Raw genomic sequence first — 18,115 nt, forward strand, 5'->3', positions numbered from 1 at the left:
GTTAACTCCTTATTGGTGAGTTCATTCATCGGTTTGTTTTTTTCAGCACGTCATTATTAGAGACAAGCCTGAAATAAAAAAGGCTTTATACACATGTAAACTCTCCTCTGTGAGATTTTTAGTGAGAATAAGCTGTGCATCTGTAATTCTGTTGGGGTTTTGAATTTCCCTCTATCGAGGTCACTATAAGTTACATTTACATCTGTGCTCTGTGTCTCTTCCCATACACCAACACTTGGTGGCTATCGAATGTTTTAATCGTTGACACTTTGCCAAGTAAAACAGCGATTTTTTAAAAAAAAATATAGCCTTTAACTTTCATTTTCCTCCCAGAGGAAAAACTGCTAACTTTTCTTTAGAACACAAGAACACAAAGTTATGCAGAGTTGTCTTCTCATCCTTAATCCTGGACTGTGGAGCAGGTCAGCATTAAAGTTCAAAGGTCAGGAACATGGCTACATGCCCAGAACCAAGAGGGATAGAGAAGCCAATAAGCCTTATTTCATGACTATTTGCCTGGACAGAGTCTCTGATGATGTCCCTAGATCACTTCTGATTACGGGAATGCAATTAGAAGCAAAGGCTCTGATTCGCACACCCACAAAAATGTAACATTCACATCTACCCTACGACTGCCTCCAAACTGCAGTCTCTCCAATTGCTTCACAGTGAGTGTTACTTTAATTTTGTTTTCTTTTCTCGGTTTATCATATAGAACTAAAAAGTAGAACTGATTCCATATTCATAGATAGAACTAAGTCACAGAGTGGAATGGAGTGGTGGCGGGGACTTGGGTGCGTGTGGATTATATTGGGCCAAATCATCTGAGGCCCACGTGGCCTATAAAGGCTTAAATAATATGTTTAACACAAGAAGGATTCTCCTTAGGGAGGAGGCATGTTGCTAATTAGCATAATTATCTCATGACTTGCCAGAAAAAACATCCCAGGCATTTTTTTTTTTTTTTTTTTTTTTTTTTTTTTTTTGGTTTGTTTTGTTGGCTGCCTTTTGCACAAGGGAGAATTGACCAATGATTTTTAATGCGGTATCACTTTAAAATTAGTCACATGATCTTTCCTAAGGTCAAGCAGACAATGATCAAATTACTGCAGGGATTTCAAAGATAAGCAAGAGGTGTTATCTACTGGATTATGGGTGGATGGGGGGAGCTGGGCCTGCTCTGCTGAGTTTGCCCCTGCCTTCCCCTCCCTCACAGCGTGACCAAGTGCAAGTCACTTGGCTTTTCTGAGCTTCAGTTTCCTCACTTGAATAATAGAGATAACAATCTAACCTATTTACTGCAGGGTCTACTTGTGAGCAAAGAATGGATCATTGTCCACGTGAAAGCACTTAAATCTATAAACAGCAAAGCTATTAGTTCATCCACATCATGGTAGAGGCAACCTCTGAAATGCTTCTGGCCCCCCAACTCCACCCCGCGCCCCAAGAAATGTACTTTTTCAGCAACCCCAGGCCACGTAGTTTTATATATGTATACAAACATGCATACATGAAACTTAGAGCTCTGGTTGTCTGATATGCAAGTAGTTCAGGAATGTCCTTATCTGTCACAGGCAGACTATCAATCTTTAGAAAAACCTTATAGTAAAACAGGTTTAGTTGAGACTGAATCCTCAGTTCGATTCAAGAACAAGGACTTTCAGACGCAGCTTCTCTTTCTAGCCTTTCCTACTACTCCCCCAACACACACATCCGAACTTCTAACAGCTAACAGTCGGAGTGCAGGTTTCTTTAATCTTTAATAGCTGCTCGCTAATAATCTGCTCGGAAGTCTGAAGACAATGTAGAGAGCAGGTGGGACTTGCAGAGAGCAATCAGTGCTGCTTCCTTACAAACAAACAAACCCTTGTGCTGATAAGTATGCCACTTTCCCACCTCCCTACCCCAAAGCATTCTGTCTGCCCTTCGCAGGGAAACCAGAGCACAGGGAACTCAGGCTGGGAGGGGACCTCGGAGGAGCCATCCTCCCTCAGCCTAGCCTGTCCGACGGTCCCCAAAGTGGGGCTCGGCAGAGTTTAGCTTTCTCATCCGGACCTGGGGGTTTGGGGTCGCGCCGGCCAGCCAGCCAGGTGCGCCGTCAGCACTCGTGGCTTCGCGACACACGTGGCAACAGGTGCAGCGCGATCCGGGACTTACGCCCGAGGCTGGTGGCGTGTTGACGTCTCTCCAGGGAGCCGGACCGAGCGGGCGATCTTAGTGAAGCTCCGCGGGAGTCGTTGTGCCTCAAGGAACCCGACACACCTCTCAGGTTAGTTTTTAGGGGCGCTACCCCTCCTGCCCCTACCTAGCCTTTGTCTGGGCTCTAGGAGCCGCCGCGGGCCAGGGGTGAGGCCGCCCGGCCCAGGGATTCTCCGCCTTCGCTCCTCCCCCTGGCGGCCCGGGGCGGGGAGGCTGGGACGCCCGGACTCCCGGTTCCCGGTTCCCGCCTGGCCTCCCGGGTGCTGGTGCTGGTGCGGGTTGGGGGCGAGCTTCGAACCCCAGGTACAGACGCTTCACTGGCGGGACCCGCCGTGGCTCCCTCAGGGCTGGCTCTCCGCCTCTGCGGGCAAGTGCCGAGTGGATCCCATTCTGTCGCCCATCCCGGCCGCGGTGGGGACCTCCGGAGAACGAGGGGCTAGGACGCGGCGGCTGCAACGCACTCACGGTGACCGGACTGGCTTTCCGCGGAGGACGTGGGTGTCCTAGGGGGTTCAAAGTTGGAGGAGTGGGGAGGCTGAGCTCACGTGGGGCCCGCGGGGCTCCTGCAGGACCGCGGGCTGCGGTTGCTTGTCACCTTGAAAGTGACCGAGGCGGTGGGTTTACAGTAGATTGGGGAGAACTGTCAAGTTTGCAACTTCGGTGGAAAGCCGCCCACCAGTCGCTGGACCCTGCGTCTGGACCTGGCAGCCCCAGGCTTCCGGCTGGGCGACTTACCACTTGCCGGGGCCCATTCCCAGCTTAAGCAGTAAGGGCAGAAAATATGGGAGAAAGGGAATTACTGCAGTTCCCTAGGTCCTCATGCGGGTTTTACTCCCTGCAGCCCGCGGGTCCTTACAGACTCTATGGGAAAGCCCACGTTTATGGTCGCCTTGTTGGTCACTCAATAGTGGATTTAGGTAGAATTTGTGCCAAATCTTTGCCCCCCTCAAGTTTAAGTTATCTGTTCACTTTTCACTTGTAAAAGTGACAAATTTAATTGCTTTAAACATAGCTTGCCTACTGGCACCCGCTCTACAAAATGCTGCTTTTTAAATGGACAGTGTTCCACAAAAGGAAATCCAGTGTATTTTGTTTGTCTAAAACCGGAGTCTTAGGCAAAACAGGAGGAAAGAGACAGCTTTCATGTTTTGCCAGGTGACTGGAGTTCAATCTTGATATCAAATCACAGCGCTGTGGGGGTGGGGTGGGGGTGGGAGTGGATTCCGGGGATCCTGAGACAACCTGTCGGAGGACAAAAAAAGACGAGCTCCCCTGAACCTATGACCTCCATATAAGGAATGTTTTACAAATAGCTTATCAGTTTAAATAGTTGATCTCCCATTCTCTCCAGTGATTCCTTTAGGGCAATCTGTACTCAGTTGTGTTGGTGTGTTTAAACTCATTGTTTACAGATTCATTACTCAAGAACTTTATCCATAAGCAAAGTTATGCAAGAAAACCTGCTCCTAACCCTGTTTAAAAAGAATAGGCATAGAATTTAGTTTAAAATTTTTTTAAATGTATCGATCTTAACCTGTACCCCTGCCCCCCCAAACCTTCCCAAACCCCCCTCATACATACATACACACACTCATCCCTTGAGCTATGGATGGAGCCAAGAGTTTTATATAGGCCAAACACCCGGATTCTCACTGGCTGCCCTAACCCCTCACCTGTGTTTGGGAGAGGTCTGTACCTTTTAATTAACCATTAGGAGTTCAAGGATGATTTTTATATTGTTTAACCAGGATAGTGAAATTCCCAATAACTTTTATGTAGAATATTTGGAAACTAAACTTGAGTTACAAGAACTAAGCTTTTAAAGAAGCAAGTCGCTTAGTAACCCCAAGAGCTCCAACTCCAACAGGAAGGAAGAATTGATGTGTAGAGTTTGGTATATTCACAAAAGTAAGAGTCAATCCCACCATCTACTTTTCTTTTCTTTGTAAAGTATTTTGAAAATTCCTTCATTGGGTAAAGCCTTGAAGATCTGAATTTAGTGTTACACATTATATCCCATCAGTGTGGTGAGCTACTTCCCTTGTTTCACAAGCTGAACTTTTTCATTTGCAGTCATTGTAATCGGAAATGCTATTTGCAACACGTATCTCTCCTGAAATTTTGACTGCAAGGTATGTCTCCTTAGGATAAAGTTCTTGGAAACCGAACTTAGTGATGCAAAAGTTTCTTTTAAAGATACTCAACTTTGGTTTCCAAAACTATTTAGTCGAAGTAAGCGGAGCAGAACTGGGCTCTTGTGTTCTTGTCTTTCTAACGGAGGTAAGCGCCCACCCTTTAAAGGAAGTGTGACAGCTTCACGGGTGAACAGAGCCATGTCGGGATCCAACGAAGTTTCCATTTCTGTGATTGCAAGTGCTATCAGTTACCCCATCCTTGTTTCCAGTTTCTTTTCATTTTCGACAGGGGTTCTCTGTGTAGCCTTGGCTCTCTTCAAACTTCTGTAAACCATGCTGGCCTTGAACTCAGAGATCTGCCTGCCTCTGCCTCAAGTGCTGGAATTAAAGGCATGTGCTACTATGTCAGGATAACTTTTTTTCTTTTTCTTTCGGCGTAGCAACACATCTGCCTCTTGGAATACAGGCATTTTTTTTTTCTGCGTAAAAACCTCCTTCAGGCCGTTGGCATATATCTGTTCATATTGCAAATATTTTCCTCAATTTGTGTTTGCCCTATAAACACATTTGTAGATGTGTTGACTTCCAGAAGTGTAGTGTTGTCAAACATGTTGGTTTCTCTCAAAATGGATTTTTAGTAGTTCTGAATCCTACTTGAAGAACCGAATTTGGCTGCCACTTCTGGAATCTGGGTTAGATCCTTTTCATCTATGACTACAACTTCTGTGTTCTGTCCTAGCTACTCTTGGGCAATTTTTTTTTTTGCACGTGTTAATGACGAATTGTCAAGAGTGGTATATGTCATTAGGATGTTCTTAGGGCTGGAGAAATAGCACAGTCTGCTTCTTCCACAAGGTCTGGATTTAATTTCCAGCACCCACATCAGGAAGCTCACTGTAACTCCAGCTCCCTAGGGAACTAATGTCCTCTTTGGGCCCTAAGTAAGCACCTGCACTCGATCAGATCACAGCATTTAGAGAAGCTGTACATAAATATTGGGTGAGAATTTTTGAGGTTCTTTGGGATCTGAGGAATTTTGAAACCATTTATTTAATCTTTAAGACATTTTTCATATATCTTTCTGTCCTGGAAACCCAGCAATTACTCTAAACCCTTGAGTTGAACACATCCATTGAATATATCAGAAAGCTTATCAGGTCTTGCCTTGCTCTACCCTAAAGCTGAGAAAATGATCAAGAGAATCTAAATCTAGGTGTTTTCAGTGCTGTAAACCTCCATCAGATGATCCCATGTATGTATCTTTTCAGTGGTAAAAGCCAGTGTAGGTCTCTGCTTCCTAGTTAGTATTCTGGGAAAAACCTTTTTAACTCATCAGCTATCTCATCTTAAGGCTGTCGTAGTCTGTGAGCTTTTAATTCACTGATAGTATTTCAAAGCGTTCTGTGTTACCAATAGAGCCAACATCTGAAAATTCAGAAATGTCTTTGAAGAAACTCGTTTGGGTTTTATTTTATGTGTATGAATGTTTAGCCTGAATGCATGTATGTGTGCCATACGCATGTCTGATGTTCGTGGAGGTCAGAACAGGCTGTCGCATCCCCTGGGATTGGAGTTACAAAAGGTTGTGAGTCAGCATGTGGTTATTAGGAGCTGAGTTAAGGTCCTCTGTAAGAACCACTGTTAACCACTGAGTCCTCTCTCTAGCCCTTTACCTGGCATTTTATGGTATTATGGTGAGATTGTGTATGATCCAAAATCAAGTATTTGTGATAGCGATTGGCTTGGAAAGAGACAGCATTCTCCTTATTATCTCATGGCTGTGTAGCAATGGATCATGCGTGTTTGGTTAGGACGTGGACCACAGCCAAGTCTGGTGATGTGTGCCTGGGGTTGTAGCACTGGGGAGGTAGATACAGTAAGATCAAGACCAGTGTTGGCTACAAAATAAGAAAGTATGGCTTGCTGGGGTTACATGAGTCTCAATCTCAGAAATAAATTGTCAAAGCCTACAGAGCTCTACAATTTTCACATGATAGGCCATCTACATGGGCTATTCAGAGAACATAGCTTTACAGAGCTCTACACATTTCACATATGATAGGCCATCTACATGGGCTATTCAGAGAACATAGTTTTAAAGATTTCTCTGTAACAAGCTCAAATGGTTTGCTTTTCAGATGTTTATTCTTTGGAATTTATTGTCTCTTGTCCAAGTAAATTTATTAACGCAGCTGAAATCATGTACTTAACCAAGAAACAGTCAAAACCAGAGAAAAATTTTAATCCCTAGGATTGAAAGTCTTTGGAATTTGTGGCTCTGGGGATTATGAAGCCTTATCTCTCTTATAGTCCATTTGCATTTTTTGCCATATTTCTTTCCATCTCTTGAAACAGGGCTTTTTTGTATAGCCCCTGCTCTATAGATGAGGCTGGCATCGTTTTCACAGAGATCCTCAGGACTCTGCCTCCCAAGCCAGTGTTGGGATCAAAGATGTGTACCACTACCACCTGACCCAGATTTTTAAAAAATATTCATTATTGCAGTTTAGTTTAATATTAAATTGCTGATACAGTGTTTTCTTGATGTCCAGATCTAAGTTTGATAGTTTCCCAAATTAATTTCTAACACCATTAATAGACTAAACTTTTTTTTTTTTTTGAAGGGGACAAAAAGCCTTCACAAAGTTGAGATAGCTCTGCTCTAGGATCTATTCTGGTCTGTGAAGACCTTGAAGAGAGCAAGTTTATCATCAACCCCCTTCTTGCAACTGTCCTTAGACTCTAGGGGTAAGCCACCACACTGAGAGTTGGAAATTTTGGGGTTTATGTTTGGGCATTCAAAGATGTCTCCAGTGGGAGGAGATGACACTCAACAGACAGATGAACATATAGCATATACATACATACTTACATATCGAGCAAGCACTAGTAACAGGATATTTTTCTGAAGGAAAAGAGAGGCTACATGGAATGGCTCAAGTAGCCTGAAGTCTTGTTTTTTAAAAACCTGCTTTGACAAGCATGCAGACTTTGGGTGCAGTCTCTATCCTTTGCTTAGGATGGTTCAGTATAATTAAGAATTGGATTTGACCTTCTTGGAAAAGTTTGTTTCTAAGCCAAATTTCACAAAGAATTGCCTTGATTTAAGTTAGTTTTTTTTTAAAAATGACTTAAGCGTTTCTTGAAATCAGCCTTCTTTTCTTGTGGGCATTTCTCCCTTGATGGCACAAAGTATTGCCCAAGCTTGTTCACTTGGCTCAAGATAAAGAAGAAAAAAAATGTGCATTTTGGGATGGTACATTTGGGGTGTTATCTTTGTAGAAAAATACAGCAAAATCTCTTTTCCTATAGAGTGAGCCAATTTGCTGTAGATGGATCTAAAGGTGCTTTACTGAATAACCTCCAGGCTCCAGATGTATAAACATACATAGGCATCTTTAGCATAACAAACTTTTTGTTTATTAAGGCCACTCAATTTACCTAGGGATTACATTTTAAATCCCATATTGAAGAACAGTAAGAATGTTTTAAAAGACAAAATGCATTTATACCCTGCCAGCAGGCCCATATCTAAATTAAGGATGTCATGCATTAGTTACACAAATAAGAGTAAGGGAAAGTATACGTGTCGCCTTCTGCATAACTTAAAAACAATTTTGTTTTCAGATTGTGAAACTAAATATAATCTTAAAGTAATTTTAAGTTTCTCTTAAAATGCCATTACTCGATAAAAATGTGCTATTTTGTGTGTGTGTGTGTGTGTGTGTGTGTGTGTGTGTGTGTAGAAAGGAGAAAGGAGTCTGCAGGAACTTTTCTGAGTATATGTTGGGGAGTAGGGCTGAGAGGCAGGGCTTTAGAAAAGATTTCTAGGCCACTGTATACTTTAGTATGCTTTTAATACAGATTTGTACTTTGCAAAGAAATTGTGTTTTAAGCTTGATGCAGAACGTACACTCAATGTATTAGTCTGAGCAGATTGTTCAGTCACACTGACCTGCAGTGAAAGCACGTCAGGAAATTTCATGTACTTTATTGGTCTTGAGACATTTTTCTCTCCTGGGGAGTATCTATACTTTGAATAACAAGAGGAAGTAAGAGGACTGGACTAAGGGCAATGACACATTCTTTTGTACATAACCGTGTAGCTTAAAAATGTCTGCCAGTAATTGCTAAGTCTGGACTGGTGGGAGTGAGCTTATCTTCTATGCCTTTTGTACATTGCTTGCTAACTTGGTAATATTTAACTTGGGTGTTATTTACACATAACACCAATTTGGAAGAAAAAGATACTTCTCCACTTTATTTCAAATAAGCAGTTAATAGGAGATGTTAAAACAGAATTTATTACCACACAAGGAGTTAATATTCATTATTTGTCTTGTACAATAAATTGAGATTTTAATTGTTTTTATTTTATGAATATGAGTGTTTGCCTGAGTCCTCAGAGGCCAAAAGATGGTATCAGATCCCCAGAGACGGGAGTTACAGATGCTTGTAAGACACCATATGGGTGTTGAGAATCAAACCCTAGTCCTTTGGAAGAACAGCCAGTGCTCTTAATTTCTGAGCCATTGCTCTGGTCCTTTGTAAATTTTTTTTGATGATTGTTAACGATTAGTGACATTACATGGATACCCTGTATCTATTTAGAACATAACTCAGCTAGCTTGGTGGAAGAAAAATAGTTGCTAGCAATCTAAGAGATGTCAATCAAACATAGACCCACCCCTCCCCCACCTGTCTGTCAAGTTGATTGAGTTGTATTTACTAGAATACTAGCTAAACTTGTACTATATATGTCTTACCTTTTATTATATAGCAGACTCTACATTGACATCATCTTATTCTTAGGCATGCTACATAGTTGAAATTTGTTTCTAAGTTACTAAGTTAATCCTATATAGATTTGAACTCCAGGATTGCAGAAGGTCCAACTTGCTTGGAGACATGAAAAGATGGGTTAGAAAGGGCTGACTCTCTCAGGATCTCTTGACTATGAACATGCTCTCCTGAGATGCTCAGTCTAGAGTCTGTATGTACAACCAAGCCATGTATACATGTAGTTGTAGTTCCGAGTCTACGCTGTATTCTAGAGAAAACGGCACAAAGAAAACCCCTGCTGTTAAAATGTTGTATTTAGTTTTTTTGATTGGTTTCAAGCCCTATTTGGAACTCACCCCGTGGCTAGAACATTGCAAAGTAGAGGGTCGGAGATTCAGAAAGGATTTGCCTTCAGTTCTCCGAGGGTGGTAGTATTTATGCTGCTAGAAGTGCTCTCATTCTCATAAATTGTTAACACGTAATTTATTATAGTCTTCACTATGTTGGAAACTATGCCTGTTGTCTTGACCAAGGTTTGGTATCTAAAGAATCCTTGCTGGCTTAGTCACCCAGTTACTCAGGAGCTTGAGACATGAGGATTATAAATCCAAAGCCAGACTATACAAGGGAGTGAGCCCTTGAAGTAAAAAGTAAAAGGTGAGGTGGGTTATTTATGGCTCAGTGGTAGAGCAGTTGCCTAGTAGGCCTGAGATTCTGGGTTCAATCCCAAGATCCCACCCCCTGAAAATAGTTATATTTCTTTTCTCTTGTTTATTTTTGGAGACAAGGAGTATCACTGTGACTGGCCTGGAACTTGCCATGGAGACCCGGTTTGGCCTTGACCTCACAAAGAACCTCCTGCTTCTGCCTCTCCTCCCGGGATTAAAGCCGTGTGCCACCACCTGTAGCACACAGCGTTCTTTTTAAAAAATCCTTAGTCCACAATAGTTTGCCTGGTTAGATATTTACTGGGCACTTGGCTTCCCTTTCTTCTCCCAGTGGTGTTCTACGTCACCTTTTGTAAGCGTTTTGACAATAGAGTTGAACACTTATGGTGCTGGGTGTGTTTGTTCTGTGGCTGATGCAGCCTGGGATAGTAAGTCTAGTTAGTGTGGCAACTTTCCGGTTCTTTCCCCAGTTCCAGATGCTAGAAGCCTTTAAGTCAGATGTTTATTTCCTTGGTATTATTCTCCACTTTCTTCATTTACTTCTGGCCCTCCTCCCTCCCTCATTCAGTGTTATCCACCAGGCCAAGAACGAAGGCAGCTCAGCCAGTCCCGGGTTTCGGGAAAAGATGCTTTCGGAGCCAAGTGTTGGAGGGCAGGGAGCCTCAGAGATTCCTATTAGAGTTCCTACGTAGTTACAAGGAGCCACTTGGAGCATCTGGCACACCTACGTGCAAATACTTTTGCAGAATTAATTCCACCTGTGATAATTTATGGTCTCCATGTGTGCAGAGAGTCACAAGTTGACCATTTCTCCTGAATAGAGATTTGGGCTGTATTCTCGTTAGAGATCTGGGTTTTTACAACTTACAGAGGAATGCAAATGACTTCGCAGTCTGAGAATGCTCTCTCTCATATTTCATTTAGGATTTGTGTGTGGTTTTCATTCCTATGGAACATTCTAGAAGTAGCTGGTTAGGGTCTCTCATTATTGAACTTGGTTTAAAATGTTTTTTTTTTTTTTTTTTTTTTTTTTTTTTAGCCTGTCATGTTTAATAAATATTCCTGTTGCTTTTCAGTGTTGCCTGATGAAGACCATACTATAACTATGGGGTAGGAATTACTGAGTTTTAAAATTTTAACGTGACTATAAAGATTCAGCCAATGAGAAGGGAATGAACGCAAGGAAAAACCTTATATTAATATTTTTTAAAGTGTTAGGCTATTTTATATTAAAGACGTGATTGTTAAAAAAATTCATTATGAGCCAGGTGTGGTGGTGCATACCCTTAATCCCATCATTTGGGAGGCAGAGCCAGGTGGGTCACTGAATTCCAGGCTAGCCTGGTCTACGGAGTTCTAGGAGAGCCAAGGTTATACAAAGAAGCCCTGTCTCAAAAACCAAATCAAACCAAAAACAAAGGAAAAAAGAAAGCAAAAAAGATTAAGTTTCATTATGTTTTTAATCTCATAGGTTTTTTTCCCAGGGGTGGAGGAAGTGTTTTGTTTTTGGGTTTTTTTTTTTTTTGTTTGGGGGTGGGGGGGATCCACTCTCTAGTCCAGGCTGGCCTTGAACTCAAAAGAGATCTACCTGCCTCTGCCTCCCAAGGGCTGGGATTAAAGGTTTGTGCCTCCACACCTGGTTTAACCTTGTAGGTTTTTAATTGAGAGAAAATCATTTTATCACTTAACCTTTGTTTTGAGACGGGGTCTTGGGTGGTCCAAGCCACCTCAAACTTCCAACGAACCTAAGCTGTTTGTGGCTTCCTAGCCACTCTTCAGTGACTAGGGCTTTTCTTTTTCCTGTTCTTTATGAATTAGCAATAATGAGACAAGTTATTTCAGCTGTTTGCTAGGTTTTGCCGACTGACGTCAGCTATGAAACCTTGGAGATAAAAAGTCACATGCCACCACCTGCTGCACACATAGTTCTTTTTTAAAAAAATGTCCTTAGTCGACAGTTTTTCTAGTTAGACATTTGCAGGGCACTGGCTTCCCTTTCTTCTCTCAGTGGAGTTACCTTTTGTATGGGTTTTGCCAATAGAGTTGAAACCTTAAGGTGCTGGATGTGTTTGTGCTCTTGGAGACTGGTTAGATAAAGCTGGGTGCATGGCTCCTATTCTCTGTGCTATTGGGTGATTTTAGTAAGTTATCCCGCCCCCACTAGTTGTCAGTCAGGATCTGAGGGATAGTTCATGTCTTTTGGGTTATGCTACTACAGTGCCAGGTATTCAGAGCATGATCAATAGGTCTGTCTTAAATCTGCTGACTCATAGGCAGGTGTGTAATTACCCTGACTAGGCTTTGTTGGTGTTGCCTGGATCTGCTGGTGCATTTGTGGAAATTAAACCCGAGGCACAAGAACCTAATACCGTTCTCCCATTCTTGAAAATAATTGGCTTACACAGGCATATTTGATTCTATTCTTGGACTCCAGTTTTATCACCTCTTGGTTTTCTTTTGAGTGTTGAACTTGGTGAACTCCTGGTGTTTTCTTACATTTGAGCTGAATCTTTTCAATCAGAGCAGATACTTCCTTCTTCCTTACAGTCTGTAAGCCATGTTGTTCATTTGCTACCTGCACATTCCTAAAGTAAAGTTGAGTCATCACTTTGAACTCACGATATGCGTTGACTTTAAAGCAGTGAAGGCCCACCATCTCATAGTTTACCTTTAACTTAGTTCAAGACATTCATATTGAAGACTCTTAATCACAAATTGCACTATTTATGTACACCTACGTTAAAGTGAACTTTTTGGGGGACACATCCCATTGTGTTCATGTTCTTGCAAAATACTTTGTGCCCAAAGCACATTAAAATTTTTTTTATTTAGCTAGCATATCAGCCCTGTGTGTTGACGAGAGCTACTTTATATATAAGGGAGTTGGATAACCATTTGTCTTCTGGCAAGTTGAGGTGGCATTGTCCATTTGTCCTTCCTTCCGATATAAGACTGCTATTTCCTATAATGAATTACTGGTGCTAGCATATTCAATATATTGGCATTTAAGTGAGATCAAAGCTATATGATTGTGTGGATATGTAAAAGTTTAAACGGTGTAAGTTAGCTAATTTTTAACTATTTTTCTATTCTTTAAGCACAGAACATAAAACAAAGTTCAGTGTTTAAGCTATGCCCATGGGCTATTTGTGGGGAGAGAGGCCTTCTGACAGCAGAAGAAAAGACTATCAAAAATAAAGGGAAAAATCTTTTATCTACTAAGGGCTCTATGGGGTCCTAAGAAGCTAGCCATCATTCACTACTTGAGACAGCAGAAAAGAAAGAATCCAGTTTCAGAGGACAATAGGGAAGATGGAGCAGCTCGTCCTACTGCCCTAGAAATCAGACCTCTTTTGCCCCTGACCTCCCTGGCTCTGGGGAATTTTACATTCTCTGACCACCTTATATATTCAAGAGATGACATAATCTGGGGTAGAAATTTGTCTTATCCCAACATTATGGTAGAGAGCAGCAGATTACAAATCCATTGTGCCAGAAAAAAAAAAATGAGACTACATATACTTCAGAAGATTCACTGTTATTCCCACATGGGTGTCCAGAGAATACAGGATTTGCTAATATCAGGATTAGAGATGCCAACTCAAGGACAGCTGAGATTGTAAAGAACTGTAAAGCCTGCCAGTTAACTAATTTGTTGACTTACAAGAAGAACCCCAATAATAAGTTCAGAGGCACAAAGCCCAGAGTCTACTGAGGGACAGACAGACTTCATAGAGTAATATTTACTGAGATATATAAATGGTTTCATGGTCTCAGCAAGTCAAGAGCTGAGCCTAGGATGTAGCTGCTTCAGGTGAGGGAGGGGCTCTAGAGCTCAAAGCTAGTGTGGAGTCATCAGGCAGGGGCAATGTCAGGGCAATGCCGAGTGTGAGAACCAAAAGGCCAGGTGAGACAGAGTCAGGGACACGGGGAGCAATCTACAAGCTACCCAGAGGCTGGCTGATTTATGGAATCCTCTATCTGCTGATATTTATAGATACCTTTTCAGGTTGGACTAAGGCTTTCCCTACTAGAAACATAAAACCACATCTATGTACAAAGAAGCTCTTAGAGAACACACTGCCAAGGTATAGGCTTCCTCAGATGATAGGGTCAGACAGTGGACCAGCTTTTGTGTCCCAGGTAAGTCAGGGACTAGCCAATATTCTGGGGATTGATTAGAAACTTTGTTGTGCATACAGACCCCAGAGTTCAGGACAGGTAGAGAGAATAAGCAAACCCTAAAAAGAGACCTTAACTTAACTTAAATTGACCTAAGAGTCTGGCAATGACTGAGTTAACTCTCCTTCCCTTAGCTCTCTACCAGGTATGAAACTCCCCTCACCAGATGGGACTCACCTCTTTTGAAATCATGTTTGGGATACCACCCCCACATTGTTCTTAACACATAGGCAGAGATCATTGCCAAGTTCAAAGATCGCCAGTTGCTAGATGATCTCAAAGGTGTCCAGTGGGCTCATAAACATGTTTGACCTAAACTTCATATTTTCAATAAATCAGGACCCCTCCAGCCAGGCGTCATTAGAGCCTCATCAGAAAGTTCCCTCCATCACCCTGTAGGTTGAAGGAATTACAATATGGAATCACTGAATCACAGGCCCATTTACAGTTGAAGACAACCCAGATCAGCGGGAGGAAACTCACTCAGCCTCAGGACACCCCCCATCACCCAAAGATGGGCCCCTATCCAAGTCCCAGGGACACCAAAAGGACTGGACTATGACAACCCTGACCCCCTCTAACATATGGTTCAGTCTTTTCCTGTCACCAATACACTCAGGCCTTAGTTAACTGAGTTTTAAAGATATAGCCTTGTTACTGTTTTCATGAGATTAGATGAACTTCAGGAAGACCTTTGGTTGGACCTTCCAGTTACCAGTGAAAGAGGGAAATGAGAGATTAAACCTACTCATCTTGGGACCGGGCTCCATCTTAAAGAAAAAAAAGAAAAAATCCTAGAACTTGACCTGCAACAGAACCCAAGCTGGACCCACCTACCAGGAAGGGCCCCACAGCTTGTCCTTGGCCAGAGTCACTCCCTAGCTACTTCCTAGCAAGTTAATCAGAGATTAGTCTTATTGTTTCAGATGTACTTTCAGAGCATTTGTCACTGTATACAGTTCCTTCAGAGTACCTACCTGTCGGCTTACAATGGACATTCAGTTAGATACTTGCCAGGATAAGACCCTCTTCCCCCACCCCTCAACTTACTTCCATTTCCTATAAAACCTTGTTTTTCGGAGGGTTCAAGGCTGCTCTACCTTCCCTTCCCGTCCTGCTTTGTCAGGGTTGGAGGAGAGCCTAAGTTCAAGCTTGTAATAAAGAGACCCTTATGCTATTCCATTGGAAATGGCTCCTTGGTGGTCTTTTGGGGTTCACAAATGCTTCCTGGTACAACACTGACAGTTGTAGGTCACGACAATCAATTTCATTCCTTTAAAAATTTCACCTGACGCCCTGGAAGCAGAGGCAGCCAGATTTCTGTGTTTGAGTCTAGCCTGGTCTACTTAGTGAGTACCAGGTCTGCTGGAAATACCTATAGCAAGATGTGTCTCAAAACAAAACAACAAAGTTATCTGCCTCCTTTCTTTTCTGTCTCCTCCAGTGCTTGGGATGGGGCTGTGCTATGTAGAATAGGGTGATCTGGAGATCAGTGATCCCTCTAGTTCAGCTTTGTATGTGTGCTGGGCATAGATCCCATTTCTATAAGATTTTGTAGTTTTCAGATTGATTTTTCAAAAAAGACATAATTCAGTTCTTGAAGAACTTCCAGATCACTTAGTTGTCTCCCATATTTCAGATTAGCCCTCCAACATCCTGTATGTCAACTAAAGGCTCATAGGTAGACTTTCTTGGACTGTTTTTCTAGTAAACCCCTGAATCTGTGCAGAGATAGAAAGCGATTGCAACAAGGTGGTAATCCTGGGTAAAAATTTAACTAGGTGGTGAGGCCTGGTGCCAGCCGGAAGCTAACGTCCCGAAAGCCCCAGTTACATCTGAGCCTCAGGCATGTCTCCTGGCCAAAAAGATGATTGGGCCTTTTATGTGCCTCCTAAGGAATAGGCCCTTTATAGAGAGTGACTCTGACTTTGGCTAACGTGAGTTAGCCATGTGCCTGCGTTGCCCTTCTATTGAAGATGTTTTATGGCCAATGGAAAGTCTGACAGGTAACCCTTTCCAAGAGAAGGGTACAGGAAGTTGATGTTTAATAAAGGTTGGGAGGTATGAGTCGAGGTGCTGGTTTGCGTAACTACACATTCAGAAACGACATTTTTCAATTGGTCTTGGCATGGTTTAGATGGAAAATTATTTCCTTTTAGCCAAGTGGAGTTTGAAAAGCCGTGACAACTGCACTAGGCTCCTGACTGAGAAGTTGTTCACAGTCATTTGGCACTATCAGGAAGAGAGTTTAGTTTAGCCTTAAGGCCGGCTGACCCTCCTTATGGACCTCAGTGAGCCTTAGGCAAGTTTTTTAATGAAGTGACTGTTACTGACAGCAAGCAGGTTTTACAGGGTCATTTCCCAAGCCCAACTGTGTAGCCTTTGAATACACTGGAGAAGCATTGGGTATGAACGGCTTGGTTTTATTTACTTTGGTAAGTATGGTTGTGTCTGTATTGGCTCAGTAGTGTCTTGGAACTTGATGTGTTTTGACCCCTGCAGGTGCTTTATAATTTTCATTTTTAAAAAAAGGCCCATTTTGATGAAATTGTGAAGATTGTTTATAATATAATACAATTAGTCCAAAGAATAAAAACTTAAACTTGTATCTCTATCAGAGTATTTAGGGTGTATTGTGTGTCTAGTTGCCCAATAGGTTGTTGCAGAATGTTGTTGCCTTAGATTCCCAGAAGTCTATTGGCTGGTGTCTCTGGTTTGCTTTGGGTCAGGCTCTGGCTATAGGGGGGTTGGGGGTGAAGATGGAAATATCCAGGCTGGATCAGGAAAGCTTAGAATTTCAAATAAGTGGAAGAACAGGAGTAGTTCTCCAAGTCACACAGGTAGGGAGGATTAGCTGGAAAGTAGGTTACAGAATGAGAACAGAGAAAAGCAAATCTGTGGTCCCCATGTGAAGTAGATGGTACGTTCTGGAAAAATGCACTGATGTTTATTGGTTGACCCTATCTCTGCAAGATCATCTCTCTCCAAAACAGTTGTTTAAGTGCCATGAAGGGAAATGCCCCTAGCATAAGTGCACAGCTTGTTAAATACATACCTGTGATACCAAAGCAGCCATCCAGGCTTAAAACACCCCCCTCCCTCTGGAAAGTTTTGCTGGCCAGATAAACACACCATCAGCCTCTGGTCCTCAGAAATGTAAGGTTAGTAAGTTTGTCATCCAAGATTGTGAAAATTACCATGGGAGCTAACATGGTCAGGAAGTTTCCAAAAACTTCTTTTAGTTCCAGAACAGTGCTGAGATGGATTGGTTCTGTCTCATAGGTAAGGAAAATGAGGCCAAGTGCATCTCGGCTTCTAAGCATAATGTGAGCACACAGTCAGTGTGGTGGCCTCCTGAGTAACAGCAGCTTCCTGCCATGTCAGGTGGCTTTGGGGTCTGTGGCCATGGACCTAGACTCACCAAATGTTAGATGAGTTTAAGGCAGGAGGGATTTTGGAAAGAGATAATTACTTTGAGGTGGGCATAGTGTGAATTCCCATAGTCCCTGCTACTCAGGAAGCTCAGGTGGGAAGGTGACAGTGAGCCCAGGAGTAGTTCCAGGATCCTAGACAACAAGAAGACCCTTGAAAAAGTTTCACACATTTGAACTGAGTTTACTGCCTGTGGCTTCCATGGGTTACCTTTTACTTCTGGGTTAACATTCCTTAAATGGGAGGAGGAAGGACAGTGACTGTCATGTGGTTGTCTGTGAAGGGACCATCAGAGTGAGACTTGGAAGGCTGCGCGTGGATGTCACAAGTTCTGTTTGAGGAAGAGGTAGCTGCTGCTGTCCCTGTCACTGCCCCGCATGCCTTGGGCTAAGGAGTGGATTGACAACGTGTCAGTCCCTTGGTCCCGATCCACGACACTTGTGAGCTGAAGTCGGAAAGAATGTTTTTTTTTTAAATTGTTTTTATTTTGTTTATGAAAAAATAATCCTGTTACAAAACAGTGCATATGAAGTAGGTAACTTCCTAAGGGATCCCAAAACTGGTGTTGCTGAGTTTCTGGGCCTGCATGGAATTATCTTGTATATACCTCCAGTAAATTCTCAAGGGCAGGCCTCATTGTACGGTCCGCTCTGCTTCCAGAGGGCGGGAGATTGCCCCCATAGCTCTCTATTACCTTCTCACTTGAGTTCAGAGATT

At 42.6% G+C, this 18,115-nt stretch overlaps 1 protein-coding gene across 1 annotated transcript in view; it reads left to right on the forward strand.

Moving 5' to 3' along the window:
• Positions 1–2,451: 2,451 nt before the first annotated feature.
• MTUS1 (microtubule associated scaffold protein 1) overlaps positions 2,452–18,115 on the forward strand; it is a gene marked incomplete at both ends in the record, with an annotated part of 130,581 nt that continues 114,917 nt past the window's right edge. Inside the window, one exon of the mRNA XM_080928694.1 lies at positions 2,452–2,693. The remainder of the gene's footprint in view (positions 2,694–18,115) is intronic.

Source organism: Micromys minutus (genome assembly GCF_963924665.1).
Source record: "Micromys minutus genome assembly, chromosome: 14".
Lineage (NCBI taxonomy): Eukaryota > Metazoa > Chordata > Mammalia > Rodentia > Muridae > Micromys > Micromys minutus.